Source organism: Pristiophorus japonicus, chromosome 14 (genome assembly GCF_044704955.1).
Source record: "Pristiophorus japonicus isolate sPriJap1 chromosome 14, sPriJap1.hap1, whole genome shotgun sequence".
Taxonomy (NCBI): Eukaryota; Metazoa; Chordata; class Chondrichthyes; family Pristiophoridae; genus Pristiophorus; species Pristiophorus japonicus.
This window is the reverse complement of record NC_091990.1, coordinates 1,078,898-1,103,284: the sequence shown is the minus strand read 5'-3', so window position 1 is coordinate 1,103,284 and position 24,387 is coordinate 1,078,898. Positions and strand designations below refer to the sequence as shown.

Genomic DNA, 24,387 nt, shown 5'->3' with positions numbered 1-24,387 from the left:
AAACTCCACCAAAAACAGATTATCTGGTCATTATCACATTGCTGTGTGTGGGAGCTTGCTGTGCACAAATTGGCTGCTGCATTTCCCACATTACAATAGTGACTACACTCCAAAAGTACTTCATTGGCTGTGAAGTGCTATGTGAGATAGTGAGGTCACGAAAGGTGCTGTATACATGCAAGGTCTTTAGTTATTTTTAATTCAATATTGATCTGTAAAATAGTAAATCAGACAGTACTATGCCCATAACCAATTAGCAATGTTCAGTGACGACTTTCACTGATTCTATTGTTTTGTATTCAGTGTCTCAGTAACGACCAACTTGATATCTTTAAGTACCAAGAATAGGGTAAAGTTACTCGTTTGATTATTCCAGTATTAAAGATATTGATTAGATAGTTATCTTGTCGGCATTTAACTTGGGTTTGTATTCTATGTAGTAATTCAAATGAGCAACTCTGATTGCTTGTGCTGAGCGCCTTGTGAAATGAGACAAGTCACAACTGAGGCTTCAGACACAATGGCACGGAATGAGATAAAGAAATCGAACACTTCTAATTAACATACTACATCAGTGAGAGATAAAGACAGCCTCGGGCAATAGGTCTACCGTCTAATGGCTCTACATTGGAACTGAAAATACCTTTCCATTCCATTCAGGCTGAGCACAACTTTTGATTTCCAAAGTGTGCATCAAAACAAAGAAATAAAGACTTGCATTTATATAGCGCCTTTCATGATCACCGGATGTCCCAAAGCGCTTTACAGCCAATGAAGTACTATTGGAGTGTAGTCACTGTTGTAATGTGGGAAACGCGGCAGCCAATTTGTGCACAGCAAGCTCCCACACACAGCAATGTGATAATGACCAGATAATCTGTTTTAGTGATGTTGATTGAGGGATAAATATTGGCCCCAGGACACCGGGGATAACTCCCCTGCTCTTCTTCAAAATAGTGCCATGGGATCTTTTACGTCCACCTGAGAGAGCAGACGGGGCCTCGGTTTAACGTCTCATTTGAAAGACAGCCCCTCCGACAGTGCGGCACTCCCTCAGCACTGCACTGGGAGTGTCAGCCTAGATTTTTGTGCTCAAGTCCCTGGAGTGGGACTCGAACCCACAACCTTCTGACTCAGTATCAATGTAAATATAACTCTCTCTAAATGAGTCCGTTTGGCTGTGCAGCAAAAATGCGGGTATTCGGATGACCAGCACTGTCTGCAGCTTTGATGGCAAGATACCTTGGGCTGCTGGGACCGGTAGTTTGCTGGTTTTGGGACAGCAGGGCCGACACCATTTCACCCAAATTTGTAAAGGTGTTAAGCAGCGTGAAGTCGAATTGAAGTCCATCATCGCTGGATTCCCTCCCCCTCCCCGATTCAATTGTTTTTTCTGCCGTCTCGTTCTGTGTTGACTGCCCAGTAGGGAAATTAAACAGAGTGGGCTGCTCAAAACCGAGACCAACAAAGTGTCGCAATTAGATAGGGGACCAATAAGCAGCCATAAATATCAGCAAACCTAATGTCTAAAAACCCATCGGGTTCACTAATGTCCTTTAGGGAAGGAAATCTGCCGCCCTTACCCGGTCTGGCCGATATGTGACTCCAGACCCACAGCAATGTGGTTAACTCTTAACTGCCCCCTGAAATGGCGGCTCACCACTAGCTTCTCAAGGGGCAATTAGGGATGGGCAATAAATGCTGGCCTTGCCAGCGATGCCCACATCCCAGGAACGAATTTAAAACAATAACCTGTAAGCAAAATATCCCAACATCTAAACTAATGCAATGCTCTGAAATTACGATTTGAAATATTCCACATCACAAGATCGCTACACGGAAGGGACCACAATCTAGATGTTTCGAGGGGGCAGGTACAGAGCTGTTGCAGGAGGTTTATTTGCCCTTATTTCACATATTGGAATCTTATGCCATTTCAAATGTGAATAAAAATGATTAAGCTCATTGAACAAGGGAGGAAGTAAAACCCAGCAAGACAGAAATATTCTCGGGCCCACCCCCATCCCAATGCCAAGTGCCTTAATACATACGTACACACACACACACACACAGAGACACACACATACAGAGACACACGCACACACAGAGACACACACACACACAGAGACACACGCACACACAGAGACACACGCACACACAGAGACACACGCACACACAGAGACACACGCACACACAGAGACACACGCACACACAGAGACACACGCACACAGAGACACACATACATACAGAGACACATACAGAGACACACACACACACACACAGACACAGGGGGGAGAAGCAGAGTTAACATTTCAGGTCAATGACCCCTCGTCAGAACAACGTGAACATTGTCTCTCTCTCCACAGATGCTGCGTGACCTGCTGAGTATTTCCAGAGATTCAGATGGATAATCAATATCGAATTACAATGGAAAAATTACATTAAAACCGCAGGCGTAATCCAGCTATTGCAAGACTGGCTAAGCCACTGACAATGCAACAGCTCTACAAACCTGTGAGCATACTCGGAGATGCCTACATTACAATATATTGTTCTTTGCCTCTAACAGCAATCAGGGCTACGCAGTTGGTGCACAATCTTAGCCGTGGGCACTAAAGAGAGAACAAAACGAATAAGCGTTTATAGTATTGATACCGTCCTACATCCACACGACAAGATGTGCGCTCTCCGTCGAAGTGAAGGAACGTGCAGTCAGTTCTTCCAGCCCGAGAGTGAGGCGGTCCAGTCTTTTGGCACTCGACATTTGGGAACTGGAAAAACCTCTCAGTGACCCTATTATCATAAAATAGTGGAGCGACAAATTTGGCATTGGACTAATTTTCTTATTCTAATGACTTATGCCAGCTGTGGCTCAGTAGGCAGCACCCTCGCCTCTGAAGGTTGTGGGTTCAAGTCCCACTCCAGGGACTTAAGCACAAAAATCTAGGCTGAGGGAGCACCGCACTGTCGGAGATGCCGTCTTTCGAATGAGATGTTAAACCGAGGCCCCGTCTGCTCTCTCAGGTGGATGTAAAAGATCCCAGGGCACTATTTCGAATTAGAGCAAGGGAGTTATCCCCGGTGTCCTGGGACCAATATTTATCCCTCAATCAACATAATTTAAAAAAACTTATCTGGTCATCATCACATTGCTGTTTGTGGGAGCTTGCTGTGCGTAAATTGGCTGCCACGTTTCCCACATTACAACAGTGACTACACTCCAAAAGTACTTCATTGACTGTAAAGCGCTTTGAGACGTCCGGTGGTCGTGAAAGGCGCTATATAAATGCAAGTCTTTCTTTCTTTACATGTGCTCCCCAGGCATTTGTGCAAATGTGGTGGCCAGAAACAGAGTTACACATACACAAAACTTTCACACGTACAGTGAATTCACCCACGTTACAAAGGGGGTCGTTTCGGGGGCCTTTGGACCCAATTGCCGAACGATCTACGTGCAGAGTTTTTCAGTGTCTTTTGGAGGCAGTTAAATATTACTCCGGAAGGAACAGGTAATCCAGTATTACTCCACTCGCACTTTTTCACAGTTAAGTTCCTGATAGGAGGGGCCAAATGGCAGGCTCCAGCTCCTATTTTTTATGATAGAGCAATGGTAATATGGCTGTACCTGCAAGCAAACATGCCAGTGTAATATTCACTCTGGCATTAACCAGCTTGTTATTACAGGAATATTACAGTCTGAAGTTGAAAGAGTTAGTCTAATAAGATTTACTTATATTTTGAATAGTAATTTTGTTTGCTCAGGAATTATTTTAAAAATTCATAATAAGTTGGGGAAATTATTGCTCTGTCAGCTCCGAAATATTCTCCTCAAATAACCTCGATACAAAATCCTCTTCAATGTAGCTTAGCTGTTTATATTATAGCTTTCATTTTACTACACTTTCAACTGAGCTTCATAACTGCTGCAAACCGATATTATCGTGGACCTGTACGTGCCGGAGTTACAATCTGGGTCCAACTTTCCTAATCCTACCGAAAGTCATTCCTTATTTATGCGCCAGAAATTCAAGGAGGCCTTAGAATCATAGAATCAAAGGGTTACGGGGAGAGGGCGGGAAAGTGGAGCTGAGTCCGTGATCAGATCAGCCATGATCGTATTGAATGGTGGAGCAGGCTCGAGGGGCCAAATGGCCTTCTCCTGCTCCTATTTCTTATATTCTTATACATTTATGGCACAGAAGGAGGCCATTCAGCCCAACGTGTCTGTTCCGGCCAAAGATTGAGCTATCCAGCCTAATTCCACTTTCCAACTCTTGGTATGTAGCCTTGCAGGTGACAGCTCTTCAAGTGCATATCCAAGTACTTTTTTATTTAATGGAAATCGCTTGCCATGATGGAACTTGGAGAAGAGCGCTTGTTTCGGGAGTCTTGCATTGGGCATGTGGACAATGTGGCCCGTCCATGGGAGCTGGTCGAGCGTGGTCAATGCTTCGATGCTGGGGATGTTGGCCTGAGAGGAACGCTGATGTTGGTGTGCCTATCCTGCCAATGGATTTGCAGGATCTTACGGAGGCAGCATTGGTGGTACTTCTCCAATACCTTGAGGTGCCTGCTGTATATAGTCCATGTCTCTGAAGCATACGGGAGGGCGGGTATCACTGTTGCTTTGTAGACCATGAGCTTGGTGTCGGGTTTGAGGACTTTGTCTTCAAACACTCTTTTCCACAAATGGCTGAATAAATGTGGTGAGGGTTTCTGCCTCTACCACCCTTTCAGGCAGTGAGTTCCAGGCCCCCACCACCCTCTGGGTGAAAAAAGTTCTCAATTCCCCTCTAAACCCCCTACCAATTACTTTACATCTATGGCCCCTGGTTGTTGACATCTCTGCTAAGGGAAATAGGTCCTTCCTATCCACGCTATCTCGGCCCCTCATAATTTTATACACCTTAATTAAATCTCCTCTCAGCCTCCTCTGATCCATAGAAAACAACCCCAGCCGATCCAATCTGTCCTCATAGCTAAAATTCTCCAGTCCTGGTAACATCCTCGTAAATCTCCTCTGTACCCTCTCTAGTGCAATCACATCTTTCTTGGAATGTGCTGACCAGACCTCCACGCAGTACTCTAGCTGTGGTCTAACCAGTGTTTTATACAGTTCAAGCATAATCTTCCTGCTCTTGTATTGTATGCCTTGGTTTGAATGGACGCTGAGATTGAATGACATGAACACATATGCTGCCCATGTGGGGAATTATGTCCACACACGTCACAGAGCACAAAACCCATGTCTCCAATATCCAGTGAGCTAAAAAAAAAATCCATCAGTTTTAAACCGCGTTGTTATACGTTACGCCTTGATTTTGATTGAAATGATCCCTGTGCTGATTCCAAATTACAAAAAAAATACTGTAGGAAACTGTAATAGGTGTCCTACATTTCAAATCCACCGAGGCCCTAAATAACACTGCCCAGTGACTTTCTGGCATTTTTAAGATAACAGTCCGTTAATGGATTTTAATGATGCCATTCCTATTCCACGTCATTTTGCCTCAAGTCCTTCACTGCCATTTTCAAAATCTATTTTAAAGTCACGCTGTCACTTCAAAGTCATCTAATCCTGGACAATACCATTACTAATTGACCCGTTAACTTCTGATGAAGTAATGGGTAACCATCAAAGTTACATAAGAGGCATCACGTGGTAGATTATTACACTCAGTGCTAAGGTAACACAAAGCATTAAATACCAAAATATATTTCCCCATCTCTTAAGGTATTCATTCATTCACAACCACCAGACGTCCCAAAGCGCTTTACAGCCAATTAAGTATTTTTTGAAGTGTAGTCACTGTTGTATTGTGGGAAATGCAGCAGCCAATTTGCGCACAGCAAGCTCCCACAAACAGCAGTGTGATAATGACCAGATAATCTGTTTTTTTGTTATGTTGATTGAGGGATAAATATTGGCCAGGACACTGGGGATAACTCCCCTGCTCTTCTTCGAAATAATGCCATGGGATCTTTTACATCCACCTGAGAGAGCAGACGGGGCCTCGGTTTAACGTCTCATCTGAAAGACGGTAACTCCAACAGTGCAGCACTCCCTCAGTACTGCACTGGGAGTGTCAGCCTAGATTTTTGTGCTCAACCTCCTGGAGTGGGACTTGAACCCACAACCTTCTGACTCAGAGGCGAGGGTGCTGCCCACTGAGCCATGGCTGACACTGACTCCATGACACCAGCTACTTCCAATACCTCACGGAATTTCCCATTCTTCATACATGAGCGTGGACAGTGAATACTGAGCGACTATTGGACCAAGAGGGGAATCACCGGTAAGTCTAACGCTTTCCCAACCCAACATCCGTGCAGAAGCACTAACCAACAGCCGCCCATCATTGGGAGTTCCAGCGATTTCTCCAGCCCAAGAATGGAAGTGTGGACAGTCCCTTCATGCTGGAAAATTTGAAGTTAAATCCAAGGGCTCTACAGATCATAAGAACATAAGAAATAGGAGCAGGAGTAGGCCATAAGGCCCCTCGAGCCTGCTCCGCCATTCAATAAGATCATGGCTGATCCGATCATGGACTCAGCTCCAGTTCTCTGCCCGCTCCCCATAACCCCTTATCGGTTAAGAAACTGTCTATTTCTATCTTAAATTTATTCAATGTCTCAGTTTCCACAGCTCTCTGAGGCAGCGAATTCCACAGATTTACAACCCTCAGAGAAGAAATTTCTCCTCATCACAGTTTTAAATGGGAGGTCCCTTATTGCCAATTTACGGGTTAAGTCATGGCAGGACAGCTCGGACACGTGTTATGCTCCTCCTGTACTATGTGGGAAGTCAGGGACGCTTCTGGTGTCCCTGACGACTACGTGTGTGGGAAGTGCATCCACCTACAGCTCTTGACGGACCGCATTGCAGCCCTGGAGCTGCGGGTGGATGAACTCTGGAGCATCCACGATGCTGAGAATGACGTGAATAGCACGTTGTTTTGGATCGATAATAATAGACCTAGGTTCGGGATCTGGATGAATGTTAAATAAGAGACAAGACAAATGAAGTAAAGATAAAATACCGTTTACTGAGAGAAAAGAAGCATAATACAGTTTACGAAGAAAAGAGAAGTATGATAAGATGCAACAAAGCTCACAGCCTTCGGCCCGTCGGGAACTCCGCAACGACGGCTGGTCTGGAGCCTTGTGGGTCCCAGCACCGCTCGCCAATCACGGTCCAAGGTGAAGTTCAAAGAGCTACTGGACAGCTCCGTTCCTTTATACCATTGAACAAACATGGGTGCGTGTGGCTTATGGCCAACTCCTAATCTGTAAGGCCCCAGCTGTTCTTCCACAAAGCACGAGACCTCAAGGCGCTGACCGTCCCATAAACAAGATGGTGTGCGCATCAAGGTCTCTCTCGCTCTCTCTCTCTCTCTCTGCATCAACAACATTCCATGAGGCATGAAGCAGAACACACTGTAAATGTCAGAATATCATAACTAACCCTATGTGATTAACCCTATACAATACACACGTTTAGTGAGTTGGTCTTACCGCAGGAAAAGGGCACACAGCCAGATAGGGAATGGAAGACCAACAGTAAGCGCAGTGCAAGGAAGGTAGTGCAGGGGTCCCCTGCGGTCATCCCCTTGCAAAACAGATACACCGCCTTGGGTACCGTTGGGGGGAGATGGCTCATCAGGGGAGGGCAGCAGCAGCCAAGTTCATGGCACCGTGGGTGACTCTGCTGCACAGGAGGGTAGCAAAAAGAGTGGGAGAGCGATAGTGATAGGGGATTCAATTGTAAGGGGAATAGACAGACGTTTCTGCGGCAGCAACCGAGACTCCAGGATGATTTGTTGCCTCCTTGGTGCAAGGGTCAAAGATGTCTCAGAGCGGGTGCAGGGCATTCTGAAAAGGGAGGGTGAACAGCCAGTTGTCATGGTGCATATAGGTACCAACAATATTGGTAAAAAACTGGATGAGGTCCTACAAGACGAATTTAGGGAGCTAGGAGCTAAATTAAAAAGTAGAACCTCAAAAGGACAGCATCAAACAAGAAATTAGGGATGCATGCAATAAAGGTACAGCAGTTATCATGGGTGACTTTAATCTACACACTGATTGGGCTAACCAAACTGGTAGCAATGCGGTGGAGGAGGATTTCCTGGAGTCTATTAGGGATGGTTTTCTTGACCAATATGTCGAGGAACCAACTAGGGAGGTGGCCATCCTAGACTGGGTGATGTGTAATGAGAAAGGACTAATTAGCAATCTTGTTGTGCGAGGCTCCTTGGGGAAGAGTGACCATAATATGGTAGAATTCTTTATTAAGATGGAGTGTGACACAGTTAATTCAGAAACTAGGGTCCTGATCATAAGGAAAGGTAACTTCGATGGTTTGAGGCGTGAATTGGCTAGAACAGACTGACAAATGATACTTAAAGGGTTGACGGTGGATAGGCAATGGCAGACATTTAAAGATCACATGGATGTACAATTGCTGAAGTTCATCCCTGTCTGGAGTAAAAATAAAATGGGGAAGGTGGCTCAACCATGGCTAACAAGGGAAATTAAGGATAGTGTTAAATCCAAGGAAGAGGCATATAAATTGGCCAGGAAAAGCAACAAACCTGAGGACTGGGAGAAATTTAGAATTCAGCAGAGGAGGACAAAGGGTTTAATTAAGAGGGGGAAAATAGAGTACGAGAAGAAGCTTGCCAGGAACATAAAAACTGACTGCAAAAGCTTCTGTAGATATGTGAAGAGGAAAAGATTAGTGAAGACAAACGTAGGTCCCTTGCAGTCGGATTCAGGTGAAATTATAATGGGGAACAAAGAAATGGCAGACCAATTGAACAAATACTTTGTTCTAGGGGACCGAGGGTCTAGTGAGGAGGAAGAACTGAAAGATATCCTCGTTAGGCGGGAAATTGTGTTAGGGAAATTGATGGGATTGAAGGCCAATAAATCCCCGGGGCCTGATAGTCTGCATCTAGTAGTACTTAAGGAAGTGGCCCTAGAAATAGTGTTGCATTGGTGATCATTTTCCAATAGTCTATCGACTCTCTGCTTCATGTCTGCCAACCAGTTCCCTATCCACGTCAGTATATTACCCCCAATACCATGTGCTTTGATTTTGCACACCAATCTCTTGTGTGGGACCTTTTGAAAGTCCAAATACACGACATCCACTGGTTCTCCCTTGTCCACTCTACTAGTTACATCGTCAAAAAATTCCAGAAGATTTGTCAAGCATGATTTCCCTTTCATAAATCCATGCTGACCTGAACCGATCCTGTCACTGCTTTCCAAATGCGCTATTTCATCCTTCATAATCGATTGCAACATTTTCCCCACTACTGATGTCAGGCTGACCGGTCTATAATTACCCGTTTTCTCTCTCCCTCCTTTTTTAAAAAGTGGTGTTACATTAGCTACCCTCCAGTCCATAGGGACTGATCCAGAGTTGATAGACTGTTGGAAAATGATCACCAAGGACTCCTGCTCCTACTTCTGGTGTTCTTGTGTGGCTGCCCCCCGGAAAGGCCTCACAAGCCACTCAGTCGTCCCAAACCGTTACAGAGACATGTACTGAGTGTAACAGCACACAGACTGCAGCGGTTCAAGGCAGCGGCTGGTTAGGTTCGTTGGTCATTAGACAACATACAAGTGTGGGCTTGAGTACATGCTTGGTGGACAGCCAATATCAGAACTACTCCTAAGCACCATGGTAAGCAATACAATGGACCATAAACCATCGTCCCATGGAAACACAACATACACCAGCAAATATTGGTTTCAACAGCATCCAAATCAATGTAGGCAGTAAACCCTGGATATGGCCGTTCATGTCCACATACCCAGCCTTGAGAGAATTCCAGCAGCTGACATCACAAGCCTCCAAGTTTCCATATCCGCTAATTAAATAATCATCATCATCATCATCGGCAGCAGTCCCTCAGGGTCGAGGATAACTTGCTCCACACTAAAAGTGAGTTCTCAGGTGACTGATGAGCTCATTTTAAACGGTGGAAGATGCCTGTACGTGGATTGTTTTACCGTGGGGTGAGCGTTGCACACCAGCCACCACACGGGCTTGACGGAGCATGGTCTTGGTCCAGTGGCAAGGGTTAACCAAGATGACTGGAGACCAGGCTCCGCCGCATGTGCCAATAGAGACACACAGACTCAAACATACTCCTACTGTCCTCCTTCCCACGGGACTTCTCTCAACGTGGAATTCATTGTCCACAATGTGAGCCTCACCACCTCACAGCCTCACTATTGGCCTTTGCTGCGCCTTCCCTTGGTCTTGACCCCGTTGCTGGTTCAAGCTGCTTCACCTGTGAGCTCTGACCTCTCACCTCCTCCGTCCTCTCCGCTTCCGACCCTCTCCAGTCCCGACCTCCGGACCTCGCCTGTCCTGACCTCGCCCGTCCCGACCTCTGCTCCTCGCTGCTCCCTCCCTCCGCCCCTCACCCGTCCTGACCTCCAACCCTCGCCTGGCCTCCGACCTCCACACCTCACCCGTTCCAACCTCCGGATAGCTAGAGGACAGCTAGCCACATGCCAGCTCACTTGATGCTGTAGATGTCTGAATCCAGCGTTATGTGCCAGTGCTTTATCCAGATCCTTACCAGGAACAGTGCTCACCGTTAGGCTGAGTGTCCCTCGAAGATGCTCAGCAATATGTCCATGCAGCCTGTAATGGTCCTTGGGGCTGGATTTCTGGCCCCTCTGCGCTCCGTGTTCCACCCCGGAGCGGGGGCGAGGGGTTCTGGGCGGGCGGCCAGCCTCCAGCGCCCCGCGGCGATCCCCGGGTCGGGTTTAGCGGTGACAATGGCGGGGGTGAGGGGTTCTGGGCGGGGGGCCAGCCTCCAGCGCCCCGCGGTGATCCTCGGGTCGGGTTTAGCGGGGGCGTGGAGCAGCACCGCCCGGAAGAGCTGCGCCCGGTGTGTAACGCCCCCTGGGTCGCGACACCGGCGCGAGTTTGAGCTCCTGCCCGACCCGTCCGCCCCGCAGCGCGCCCCGCAGTGACCGCCCGGGAAATCAGGGCGGGCCCACCGTCCCGACAGCGGGGAGGTGAGTAATGGGCACCTGAGGTAAGGGCGAGTGTTTTCTCTTTTAATTTTATTTAGCGATGTGTGTTGTGGAGACGTGGGCAATGGTTTGGGAATGTTTGTGTTCCCCCCCCAGGCGTCTCTGGGAGCGCTCCCGGCTCGGCTCTTTAGCTCGGGAGTTTCCCATCCTAACGCCCCGAGAGAGGGGTACAATGCGTCCTTTAGTGCTGCGCCCCCTGACTCAGGGCCCAGCTGCCCAAACTTACCCACTGAGGCATTAACTGTTCCCGGGCGCTAACTTTACCGCCCCACCGCCGTTACCACCCCGAAATCATCAACGCCCAAAATCCAGCCCTTTGTCTTTAAACATTCTCCCTCAACTTGGTCGTGGATCTCGGATCTCGGAGGGCATATATCTGGGAGGTCTGAACTATAAAGAAAAACCTATTGGGTGAATGTTGACAACTTTGAAGAGAGAAGAGAAAGACGAGAGGACCCTTTACCCCTGCTCAGTGGAGTCCTAAAGGAATGTGTCCAAACTGTGGCAAGCACCCACCAGAACTCCCGGAGTCAATCTGAAGCGGGAATTGGGATGGACGCCTTTATATCTTCCTCAAAATCCTCTCTTGGGAAATCTGATGGATGTCTGCCTTCAGCAACGTAAAAGCAACAGGCAGCTTCTTTAGGCCTATAACCAATTGCTTCATGGGTTCTTTGTTTAAGAATTCACAGCTACACATTTGCTGTAAAGAACGAGCTGGTTTATTAGCGAAGGTTTAACAATCAAACTGAACCCGACCAGTTCATGCACCGGGCTCACAACAACCCGCCTCATCGTGGGGAGCCTGAACTCAATGAGCCGGGGTTTTATTGAGGCTTGTGAGCCTGTGCCACTCTCAGTGCAACAGCTCCACCAGCCGGTGAGCATACATCACACAGTCTGTGTGTGAGATCATTCACCAAGCGGTGAGGTGGAAACTGTTAGAGAAGGGCGACTCCTGGTTACACGGTTATATGACCCAGCACCCTGCAGAGAGTGTCAATCTGACACTGCGTTTATGGGCAGTCATTAGATTATTATTTGAGATGACAAGCGGAACACGCTAAGTTACCCAGGAAAACTGACCAATACACCGTTCACAAAAAGAAGGGCCACAAGGAATATCTTTCAAAGGAATGGCATTGGTATTCGTGGCTCTTGAAATGCTTCTTTGCACATTCAAAATACAAGCAGCAAAATGACCAATCAAAAAGAATTTTACTCGCATGAGGAATACACGGAGCAGTTTGTGGGTTTATATCAGAATGCAGATCACCACAAGACGAAGGAAAACCCACTTACATTGCCTGCCAATTTTTCGAAGACTTTTAACCTGGTGCCTCGTGCAACCCTCATGAAGCTGGAAACTGTCTAAGTACATGACCAAAGCTTGGATTTTATCCGGCAGCTCAACGCCAGCACCAAGTGTAGTGTATTTGCTTCATGGGTTCTTTGCTTAAGAATTCATAGCAACACATTGCTATTAAGAACTAGTTGGTTTATTAGCAAAGGTTTAACAATCACACTGCACATTACCAGTTCATCCACCAGGCTCACAGCCACCTGCCTCATCGTGGATCCCCTGAACCCAACTGGCTGGGGTTTTATTGAGTCTTGTGAACATCACAACTCAACAGCTCTACAACTATTTTGTGCAAAACTAGAAATCAAGTGCCTCCTTATTAAAGGGGCACTAGAACCGACAAATTAACAAATTAAACTTTGGACCATTAAACAAATCAAATTAAAATTTGGTTGCCGGGGTTAATGATGCACTCCAGTCCCTCCGGTGCCCACCTCTCACGGAAGGTTGCGAGCGTACTGGTGGACACCGCGTGCTCCATCTCCAGGGATACCCTCTGTTTAAAAAAGGGGGCAGACAAAAGGCAGGTAACTATAGGCCGGTTAGTTTAACATCTGTAGTGGGGAAAATGCTTGAAACTATCATTAAGGAAGAAATAGCGTGACATCTAGATAGGAATAGTGCAATCAAGCAGACGCAGCATGGATTCATGAAGGGGAAATCATGTGTAACTAATTTACTGGAATTCTTTGAGGATATAACGAGCATGGTGGATAGAGGTGTACCGATGGATGTGGTGTATTTAGATTTTCAAAAGGCATTCGATAAGATGCCACACAAAAGGTTACTGCAGAAGATAGAGGTACGCAGGGTCAGTGGAAATGTATTAGCATGGATAGAGAATTGGCTGGCTAACAGAAAGCAGAGAGTCTGGGTAAATGGGTCCTTTTTGGGTTGGAAATCGGTGGTTAGTGGTGTGCCACAGGGATCGGTGCTGGGACCACAACTGTTTACAATATACATAGATGACCTGGAAGAGGGGACAGAGTGTAGTGTAACAAAATTTGCAGATGACACAAAGATTAGTGGGAAAGCGGGTTGTGTAGAGGACACAGAGAGGCTGCAAAGAGATTTAGATAGGTTAAGCGAATGGGCTAAGGTTTGGCAGATGGAATACAATGTCGGAAAGTGTGAGGTCATCCACCTTGGGAAAAAAAAACAGTAAAAGGGAATATTATTTGAATGGGGAGAAATTACAACATGCTGCGGTGCAGAGGGACCTGGGGGTCCTTGTGCATGAATCCCAAAAAGTTAGTTTGCAGGTGCAGCAGGTAATCAGGAAGGCGAATGGAATGTTGGCCGTCATTGTGAGAGGGATGGAGTACAAAAGCAGGGAGGTCCTTCTGCAACTGTACACGGTATTGGTGAGGTCGCACCTGGAGTACAGCGTGCAGTTTTGGTCGCTTTACTTAAGGAAGGATATACTGGCTTTGGAGGGGGTACAGAGACAATTCACTCAGCTGATTCCGGAGATGAGGGAGTTACCTTATGATGATAGATTGAGTAGACTGGGTCTTTACTCGTTGGAGTTCAGAAGGATGAGGGGTGATCTTATAGAAACATTTAAAATAATGAAAGGGATAGACAAGATAGAGGCAGAGAGGTTGTTTCCAGTGGTCAGGGAGACTAGAACTAGGGGGCACAGCCTCAAAATACGGGGGAGCCAATTTAAAACCGAGTTGAGAAGGAATTTCTTCTTCCAGAGGGTTCTGAATCTGTGGAATTCTCTGCCCAAGGAAGCAGTTGAGGCTAGCTCATTGAATGTATTCAAGTCACAGATAGATAGATTTTTAACCAATAAGGGAATTAAGGGTTATGGGGAGAGGGCCGGTAAATGGAGCTGAGTCCATGGCCAGATCAGCCATGATCTTTTTGAATGGCGGAGCAGGCTCGAGGGGCTAGATGGCCTACTCCTGTTCCTAATTCTTATGTTCTTATGTTCTTATGTAACCGCGGAAGAGAGACATGCAGTCGGGCTGAACGACCCCCTCAACCGCCCGCTGCCTGGTCCGGCTGATGGCCCCCTTGGCCAGGCCCAGGAGCAGTCCTATGAGGAGGCCTGCCGACCTACCTGCTCCCCTCCAATCAACAGCTCTACAAACTTTTGAGCATCCTCATAGGTGCATACATCACACCAAGATCTGTATAACAGTAGATGGGAGGCTGAATTGGGGGGGGCAATTTTTGACTTTAAACACACGCGTAAAATGTCCACTAATTGGCTCGGCCATCCGTTAAACCCGTTTCCTCGTTATTGTTTCCATTGAAGTCAAGTCGGGAGATGGTATTTAACGATATCGCATGTGTTACATTATTGTCTTAAAGTCAAAATGACCTCAATGGATCTAAAACTCTTGAAACAGCATTGAGGTAGGGATGTCCAATGTCATCCCTCCTCTGGTCAATTCATCAATGCGTTGGACGGCATCATAAGTAATTGCCTTGGATTTCCTGTTCTAAACAATTTAGCAACATTCGCTGCTTTTTGTTTTTTGCCCACCAGAAGAAAACGCAGAATACTTCAACACTTCTGAAGACGCACTCGACAGACTGGATGCGTCCTTTCACATTTTACCAGCAGAAATCTAACCTCGCCTTCAGCTGAAAGTGTGCAGACATCTTCACAGCTGCCTCATAAAAACATATACGCGTATACCCTTACAGAACGTTCATGTTCAATGACAATAATAAATGGCTGGGCCCGAGTAACAACAAGCGAGCTAGTCGAACCAGGAAACGTGTTGCTAACAAGCACAGGCTGATTCGGTGGTCCTTCAGGACAAAAAAACAAAACACTTTCTCATTATTCAAGATGCACATTTCTGATCTGACTTAACTTACCAAATGAACACCAGCATTCAGACCATCAGCTCCAATGTGTTTTCATCAGACATGGGAACCTCGGGAAAAAACAAAATGAGGCAAAGGTTTAAACAGCAGCAATTCTTACTTGGATTTAGCCAATTACATTCACACCGAAGCCTGCAAACATTGGAGATATTTATTTATAAGTACAAATAAAGACTTGCATTTATATAGCGCCTTTCATGACCTCAGGACGTCCCAAATCGCTTTGCCACCAATGAAACACTGTTGTAATGTGGGAAATGCGGCAGCCAATTTGCTCACAGCAAGCTCCCACAAACTGCAATGTGATAATGACCAGATAATCTGTTTTAGTGATGTTGATTGAGGGATAAATATTGGCCCCAGGACACTGGGGATAACTCCCCTGCTCTTCTTCAAAATAGTGCCATGGGATCTTTAACGTCCACCTGAGGATAGACAGGGCTTCGGTTCAACGTCTTATCCAAAAGACAGCACTGCACTGGGAGTGTCAGCCTAGATTTATGTGCTCAAGTCCCTGGAGTGGGACTTGAACCCACAACCTTCAGACTCAAGAGGCGAGGGTGCTGCCCACTGAGACACGGCTGACACTAAATATGTACTGTATCGCATCCATTTCCTGTTCCTGCAATTGTCACAATTACTTCCAATGACACATTTCCCATGTATTTGTATTGTTATAAAACTGTGTATCCTCTAATTCACCATGAGCAATGTCACAGAAGATCTGCTAGAATACACACTTTGCTTGCCTAATTACGTTATTTCCCGTTGTTGCACTTTTTGGTTACAATTATGTATCAGCTTTTTTCCAATACTAATCTGTATATATTTCCCAATCAATTTCCGCTGGTTAATGTTGCACTGCAATTATAAGCTTTGGCCACCAGGTGGCACTGTGAACCAAGTTTCTAAAATCCACTCAACACTTGGCAGCCATTTTCCTTTTCACAGGTTCATTTCTGCATCATCAGGTGATCACAGGCACTTTATTGGTATGAATATGCACACACACATCCCCCATCAACATCCTGAGGATCAACAGAACCTTAACTGGACCAGCCACATAAATATTGTGGCAACAAGAGTGGGTTAGAGGCTGGGTATTCTGCAGTGAGTGTCTCACCTCCTGACTCCCCAAAGCCCCCCAACATCTACAAGGCACAAGTCAGGAGTGTGATGGAATACTCTCCACTTGCCTGGGTGAGTGCAGCTCCAACAACACTCACGATGCTTGACACCATCCAGGACAAAGCAGCCGCTTGATCAGCTCCCCATCCACCACCTTCAACACTCACTCCCTCCACCACCGGCGCACCGTGGCTGCAGTGTGTACCATCTACAAGATGCACTGCAGCAACTCGCCAAGGCTTCTTCGGCAGCACCTCCCAAACCCGCGACCTCTACCACCTAGAAGGACAAGGGCAGCAGATGCATGGGAACACCACCACCTCCACGTTCCCCTCCCAGTCACACACCATCCTGACTTGGAAATATATCGGCCGTTCCTTCATCGTCGCTGGGTCACAATCCTGGAACTCCCTCCCTAACAGCACTGTGGGAGCACCTTCACCACACGGACTGCAGCGGTTCAAGAAGGCGGCTCACCACCACCTTCTCAAGGGGCAATTAGGGATGGGCAATAAATGCCGGCCTTGTCAGCGATGCCCACATCCCAGAAACTTTATTTTTTAAAACACACACAGTTCACAAACATCACACTTTGCTCCAGGTGCAAAACAATCCAAAAGTTTGCTTCTCGGCTGGGACCTGAAACAGTTAAACATATTGCAACCTGCAAACTCGGAGCAATCTCACCCTGTGCTTGCTTACCAATAATTGCACGTGCACAACACTCGGGTCAACACTTGACTTACCATGAGCAATACCACGGGAGATCCGCTAGCCATACATTTTAAAATAGTCCATTCGCCCCGCTCCCCGAGCACTACTCCCCATGCATTCCCAAGCCCCACGCAATACTCCCCGAGCCCCGCACACTACTCCCCATGCATTCCCGAGCCCGGTGCAATACTCCCCGCGCACCGCTCCCCGAGCCCCGCGCACTACTCCCCATGCATTCCCGAGCCCGGTGCAATACTCCCCGCACACTACTCCCCGAGCCCCGCGCACCACTCCCCGAGCCCCGCACACTACTCCCCATGCATTCCCGAGCCCGGTGCAATACTCCCCGCGCACCACTCCCCGAGCCCCGCGCACCACTCCCCGAGCCCCGCACACTACTCCCCGAACCCCGCACACTACTCCCCATGCATTCCCGAGCCCGGTGCAATACTCCCCGCACACTACTCCCCGAGCCCCGCGCACCACTCCCCGAGCCCCGCACACTACTCCCCATGCATTCCCGAGCCCGGTGCAATACTCCCCGCGCACCACTCCCCGAGCCCCGCACACTACTCCCCATGCATTCCCGAGCCCGGTGCAATACTCCTCGTGCACCACTCCCCGAGACCCGCACACTACTCCCCATGCATTTCCGAGCCCGGTGCAATACTCCCCGCGCACCACTCCCCGAGCCCCACGCACCACTCCCCGAGCCCCGCACACTACTCCCCATGCATTCCCGAGCCCGGTGCAATACTCCCCACGCACCGCTCCCCGAGCCCCGCACACTACTCCCCATGCATTCCCGAGCCCGGTGCAATACTCCCCGCGCACCGCTCCCCGAGCCTCGCACACTACTCCCCATGCATTCCCGAGCCCGGTGCAATACTCCCCGCGCACCACTCCCCATGCATTCCCGAGCCCGGTACAATACTCCCCGCGCACCACTCCCCGAGCCCCGCGCACCACTCCCCGAGCCCCGCACACTGTTTCCGATCTGGAACAAGTGGGCAGCGTAAACTCAATAGAAAGAAATCCAGGCATTTCATCCCGGGTTCTTTTTCATTTTGAGCGTGGAGCCTAATATTTACAAACAAATGAGTAACCACTAATTGACCTCAGCAATTTACAAGCAGCACAAATTATCTGGATTCCCAGGAAATTATGAGAATTGGCTGTAAAGAAACAGGTCAATGACCAGCTAAACGTCCGAATGGATCGGCAGACCCCAGACTGTGGATCGGCCAGTGTGTGTGTGTGTGTGTGCAAGACTAGCACCTAATGCCGATCTATTATACAATCATAGAATCAGAGATATTTACGGCACAGAATGAAGCCATTTGGCCCACCTTGTCTGAGCCGGTTGCCTCAAGGTATCAAAAATACTGATCTTTTTTTAAAAGCAGCCATTTAGGTTTTTAAAAAATGACCTTGATAATTGGAGGGGGAGGGGGAGGGGGGCTTGGGGGAGGAGTGCTGGGGGGGGGGGGGGGGGGGGAGGGGGGAGAATTGCCCCGCGCCCTGATTGGGGGCGTTAACCTTCCGGGGCCGGGAATTTTAGCGCCCCTCACAGGAAGCCGATGCTCCATGTAACACTGACGTGCTTCAACTCCTCTCCCCATCGATTAAAGGGGAGGCCCACTGTGCACTCTGCATGGCCTCTGACGGCCTCCACTGGGCCCCTGAGGCTGGGTGTGACTGGAGAGAGCGGCCCTGCGCCCGAGAGGGAACGTGGACCGCACCAGGGCTGCCATCGTCGAACCGACCCGAGAGTCAGCCGACAGAAAAAAGATGGCAGCCCGGGGCACTGGCACCCTCTCAGCACCTCCCCCGAGAGCGAATATCAGCCGTGACCCGTGGGACAATTTCCCCCACAGGGCGTTGAGGGGTTGCCATGCACAGCAATAATGTCACCTCCGGTGCGCGGCGGTCCAAGGGCACCAACAGCAGGGCGCGCGCGGCACAGCCGTCTCAGTGTCTCCACAAACTCACAGGCAAAAATGGTTAGCACCCTCCAGAGGCGCTAAAAAAGGGGCAATTTTGCCCCCTGGGTCTCTTCCCAAGAGCAACACCAAAACTACCAGAATTCCCTCAATAACTGGCCTATAACTGAGGCCAACGTATGCCTCTGTCCCCACAAGGAACTCTGGTGCAGGCAAGAGAGACCAGTTTAAACACAGTTAAACGTGACAAACATTGTCCTGATCCCAGACATGCTCCGAGCACTGCCACAGGAGGTCAGTCAGTGCCAAATGGAACAACAGTGCTTAGAACGATGAAAGACGGAGAACGTTGGGAAGGATGTCTTTATTAAGTCCTACATATATCTTACTCGTAAATAGTAACAGATTGTAAATGGTCAGCGACACTACAATAGATTGGGGAGAGAGGAAGTGGAGTGTGTTGCAGTACCTACACAAGACCCACTGCCCTCCATGCTGAACTATCTGAACTAAAATGAATTTGGTCAGGATTAACTGGATCTTAAATAGTCAAGTCACGTATCGATCTACAGTATTTACTGCAGTGTCTATCTGATCCCACCGGTCATCATTTGCTTACTTTTCCTAGTGTGTAAGATTTACTATCACTTAAAACTAGCACAGAAGCAAATCGCATTTACCTTTTCAGTTCACTCCTGTAAAGAAACAAAGACACATCGGATGAGACGTTAAACCGAGGCCCCGTCTGCCTCTCAGGTGGATCTATAAGATCCCACGGCACTATTTTGAAGCAGAGCAGGGGAGTTATCCCCGGTGTCCTGGGCCAATGTTTATCCCTCAATCAACATCACTAAAACAGATTATCTGGTCATTATCACATTGCTGTGTGTGGGAGCTTGCTGTGCACAAATTGGCTGCCGTGTTTCCCACATTACAACAGCAACTACACTCCAAAAAGTACTTAATTGGCTGCAAAGTGTTTTGGGAAGTCAGGTGGTCATGAAAGGTGCTAGATAAATGCAAGTCTTTATTCCTACTTCTGCTCCTATTTCTTATGTTCTTATCCTTCCTTAAATACGGAGACCAAAACTGTACACAGTACTCCATGTGCGGCCTCACCAATACCCTGTACAGTTGTAGCAGGACTTCTCTGCTTTTATACTCTATCCCCTTTGCAATAAAGGCCAACATTCCATTTGCCTTCCTGATCACTTGCTGTACCTGCATACTAACTTTTTGTGTTTCATGCACAAGGACCCCCAGGTCTCTCTGTACTGCAGCACTTTGCAATTTTTCTCCATTTAAATTATAATCTGCTTTTCTATTTTTTTTCTGCCAAAGTGGATAACCTCACATTTTCCCACATTATACTCCATCTGTCAAATTTTTGCCCACTCACTGAACCTGTCTATATCCCTTTGCAGATTTTTTGTGTCCTCCTCACACATTGCTTTCCCACCCATCTTTGTATCATCAGCAAACTTGGCTACATTACACTCGGTCCCTTCATCCAAGTCATTAATATAGATTGTAAATAGTTGAGGACCCAGCACCGATCCCTGCGGCACCCCACTAGTTACTGTTTGCCAACCGAAAAATGACCCATTTATCCCGACTCTCTGTTTTCTGTTAGTTAACCAATCCTCTATCCATGCTAATATATTACCCCAACCCCGTGAACTTTTATCTTGTGCAGTAACCTTTTATGTGGCACCTTATTGAATGCCTTCTGGAAATCCAGATACACCACATCCACTGGTTCCCCCTTATCCACGCTGCTCATTACATCCTCAAAGATCTCCAGCAAATTTGTCAAATATGATTTCCCTTTCATAAATCTTTAGTCTGACTCTGCCTGACTGAATTAATTATGTTTTTCCAACTGCCCTGCTACTGCTTCTTCAATATTGGGCTCCAACATTTTCCCAACCACAGATGTTAGGCTAACTGGTCTATAGTTTCCTGCTTTTTGTCTGCCTCCTTTTTTAAATAGCGGCGTTACATTTGCGGTTTTCCAATCTGCTGGGACCTCGCCAGAATCCAGGGAATTTTGGTAAATTACAACCAATGCATCCACTATCTCTGCAGCCACTTCTTTTAAGACCCTAGGATGCAAGCCATCAGGTCCAGGGGACCTGTCCGCCTTTAGTCCCATTATTTTACTGAGTACCACCTCCTTAGTGATTGTGATTGTGTTAAGTTTCTTCCCCCCCCTATAGCCCCTTGACTATCCACTGTTGGGATATTGTTCGTGTCCTCTACCGTAAAGACTGATACAAAATATTTGTTCAGAGTTTCTGCCATCTCCATGTTCCCCATTACTAGTTCCCCGGTCATGTTCTCTAAGGGACCAACATTTACTTTAGCCACTCTTTTCCTTTTTATATGCCTATAGAAACTCTTGCTATCTGTTTTTATATTTTGTGGTAGTTTACTTTCATAGTCTATCTTCCCTTTCGTAATCATTTTTTGAGTCATTCTTCGCTGGCTTTTAAAAGCTTCCCAATCTTCTGTCCTCCCACTGGTTTTGTCCACTTTGTATGCCCTTGTTTTTAAATTGGATACCATATTTTATTTCTTTAGTTAGCCACAGATGGCTCTCTTTTCTTTTACACCATTTCCTCCTCACTGGAATATATTTTTCTTGCGTTGGAGGATGTTCAGAGAAGGTTCACTAGGTTGATTCCGGAGATGAGGGGGTTGACTTATGAAGATAGGTTGAGCCTCTACTCATTGGAGTTCAGAAGACTGAGAGGTGATCTTATTGAAACATAGAAGACAATGAGGGGGCTCGACAAGGTGGATGCAGAGAGGATGTTTCCACTCATTAGGGAAACTAAAACTAGGGGACATAGTCTCAGAATAAGGGGCTGCCCATTTAAAACTGAGATGAGGAGGAATTTCTTCTCTCTGAGGGTTGTAAATCTGTGGAATTCTCTGCCCCAGAGAGCTGTGGAGGCTGGGTCATTGAATATATTTAAGGCGGAGATAGACAGATTTTTGAGCGATAAGGGAGTAAAGGGTTATGGGGAGCGGGCAGGGAAGTGGAGCTGAGGCCAAGATCAGATCAGCCATGATCTTATTGAATGGTGGAGCAGGCTCGAGGGGCCGAATGGCCGACTCCTGCTCCTATTATGTTGTTATGAATCACTGGGAGAGCTTTAGTGGAGTTAGTAATATCTACTGAATTATACATGCCAACATTTATTCTCCATACCTACTTAAGGACGGGTAACTTAATGGAAGGGGAGGACTTTGGGAGAGACTATTTTTAAGTTTAAAAAAAAAGATATCTTTTACTTGCTGCTAAAGGAATTAAGTGTCATGGGCAACTTTTTCCTCACAGTTTATTAAATTGTATGAATCACCTTCCATCTGTAATGGGTTTTGCTGACAAGTAGCCATCTGGTATGAGATAGGAGATATTTTACAACACTCGAGGAACAGCTGATAAATCACCATGTTCATAAAATCTCCATAAGCAGTTTGACTTTAACCCATGTGTTCAGTGGGACCCGATTGTATGCTTGCTTCAAATGAGCAATCTTCACTCGTTACACAGCACTGAATTACCAAACGCTGCTTGTGTATTCATCAGAGCTGTTATAATGGTGGAATGAAGCACTTCAGAGTGAATGTATTAATGCAAGGCACACTCATTAAATATGTTAGTTCCATTAAATCCCATTATAGATTTTTTAGTAGTTATGCTGTAATTGTTAAGGTGTAATACCACAGACTATCGTAATGGAATAAGATTGGTGCCACAATTAACAACAACCTTTATTTATATAGCACCTTTAACATAGTGACCTGTCCCAAGGTGCTTCACAGGAGTACTGTCAGATAAAAAATTTGACACCGAGCCGCATAAGTAGAAATTAGGGCAGGTGACCAAAAGCTTGGCCAAAGAGGAGCGTCTTGAAGGAGGAAAGAGGTAGAGAGTTGGAGAGGTTTAGGGAGGGAGTTCCAGACTTGGAGCCCAGGCAGCTGAAGGCACGGCCACCAATGGTGGAGTGATTATAATCAGAGATACTCAGGAGGGCAGAATTAGAGGAGCGCAGACATCTTGGGAGGGGGGGGGGATTAATCATTGAGCCCAGCTATGGTGATTGGCAAAAAGAATCAGAGGTGACACATGGAAAAAGCTCTTTACGCAGCGAGTGGTTACGGTTTGGAATACACGGCCTGAGAGGGCAGTGGATACAGATTCAATAGCAGCCTTCAAAAGGGACTTGGGTAAATACTTGAAAGAGAAAAAAATTGCGGGGATATGGGAAAAGAGCGGGGGAGGGGGACTGACGGGGTTGCTCTTCGAAAGTGCCAGCGCAGACTCGATGGGCCGAATGGCGGTCTCCTGTGCTGTCTGGTCATTATCACATTGCTGTCCGTGGGAGCTTGCTGTGCACAAACTGGCTGCTGCGTTTTCCACATTACAACAGTGACTACACTTCAAAAAGTACTTCATTGGCTGTAAAGCGCTTTGAGACATCTGGTGGTCGTGAAAGGCGCTATATAAATGCAAGTCTTTCTTTTCTTTTTACTATTCTATGATTCTATGATACTTTTAAAAATGAGTGCAATGCATGTCGCTCCGTTAAACTCAGGGACAGAAAAACTGAAACTACTGTTACAGAAACAGTTTCTAAGCTTCTTTTAGTGAATTTGTTCTGCTAAGTATTGCATATTAGTAATTTTAAAATGTGACAGAGAGACAATGGAGGAAATTACAAAGAGGCTTATAAACCAGCCCGGCAGTAACCGAGGACTCATCGCCTTCAGCATCGAGACAGTGAGGAGAAACAATTAAAAAAGCAAACAGAATGTGGGAAAGGCCAGAAGCGAAGGCGCCGCTCGAACACCACAGCAAAACACGGCAGATGCTGGAAATCTGCTCAGCGGGTCAGGCAGCATGTGTAGAGAAAGAAAGAGTTAACGGTTCAGTTCTGACCACCGCAAAAGGTGGCAGCAGATTCAATCGTAATTTTCAAAAGGGAGTTGGATAAATACTTGAAGGGGAGAAAATTGTAGGGCTGTGGGGAGAGGGCGGGACTAATGGACAGTTCGTTCAAAGGAGCTGGCAGCTGCACATGGACCAAGTGGCCTCCTTCAGTGCTGTAAGATTCTGTGATTGTAAGACAATAATGGGCCAAAGCAGTTAGCGCGGGCGATAAGGGCGTACTGACGGGTCTTGGCCCGGGCTCTGCACACACAGCACTCCCCCCGGAATTACCCCCACGTCGGCAGGTGAACAGGGGATTGCACTGCACTCTGGTGATGATGTCATTGCTGTGCACTCTGACCCCTGATCACCCCGCGCCGACT

At 47.1% G+C, this 24,387-nt stretch overlaps 1 protein-coding gene across 2 annotated transcripts in view; it reads right to left on the bottom strand.

Moving 5' to 3' along the window:
* The window catches only part of LOC139279671 (tyrosine-protein kinase Fyn-like), a 351,315-nt gene that overhangs the window by 169,296 nt on the left and 157,632 nt on the right, over positions 1-24,387 (bottom strand). For both annotated transcript variants that reach the window (XM_070898777.1, XM_070898778.1), the window contains exon 3: positions 15,269-15,327. The gene's annotated coding sequence lies outside the window, so the exon portion shown is untranslated. The remainder of the gene's footprint in view (positions 1-15,268; positions 15,328-24,387) is intronic.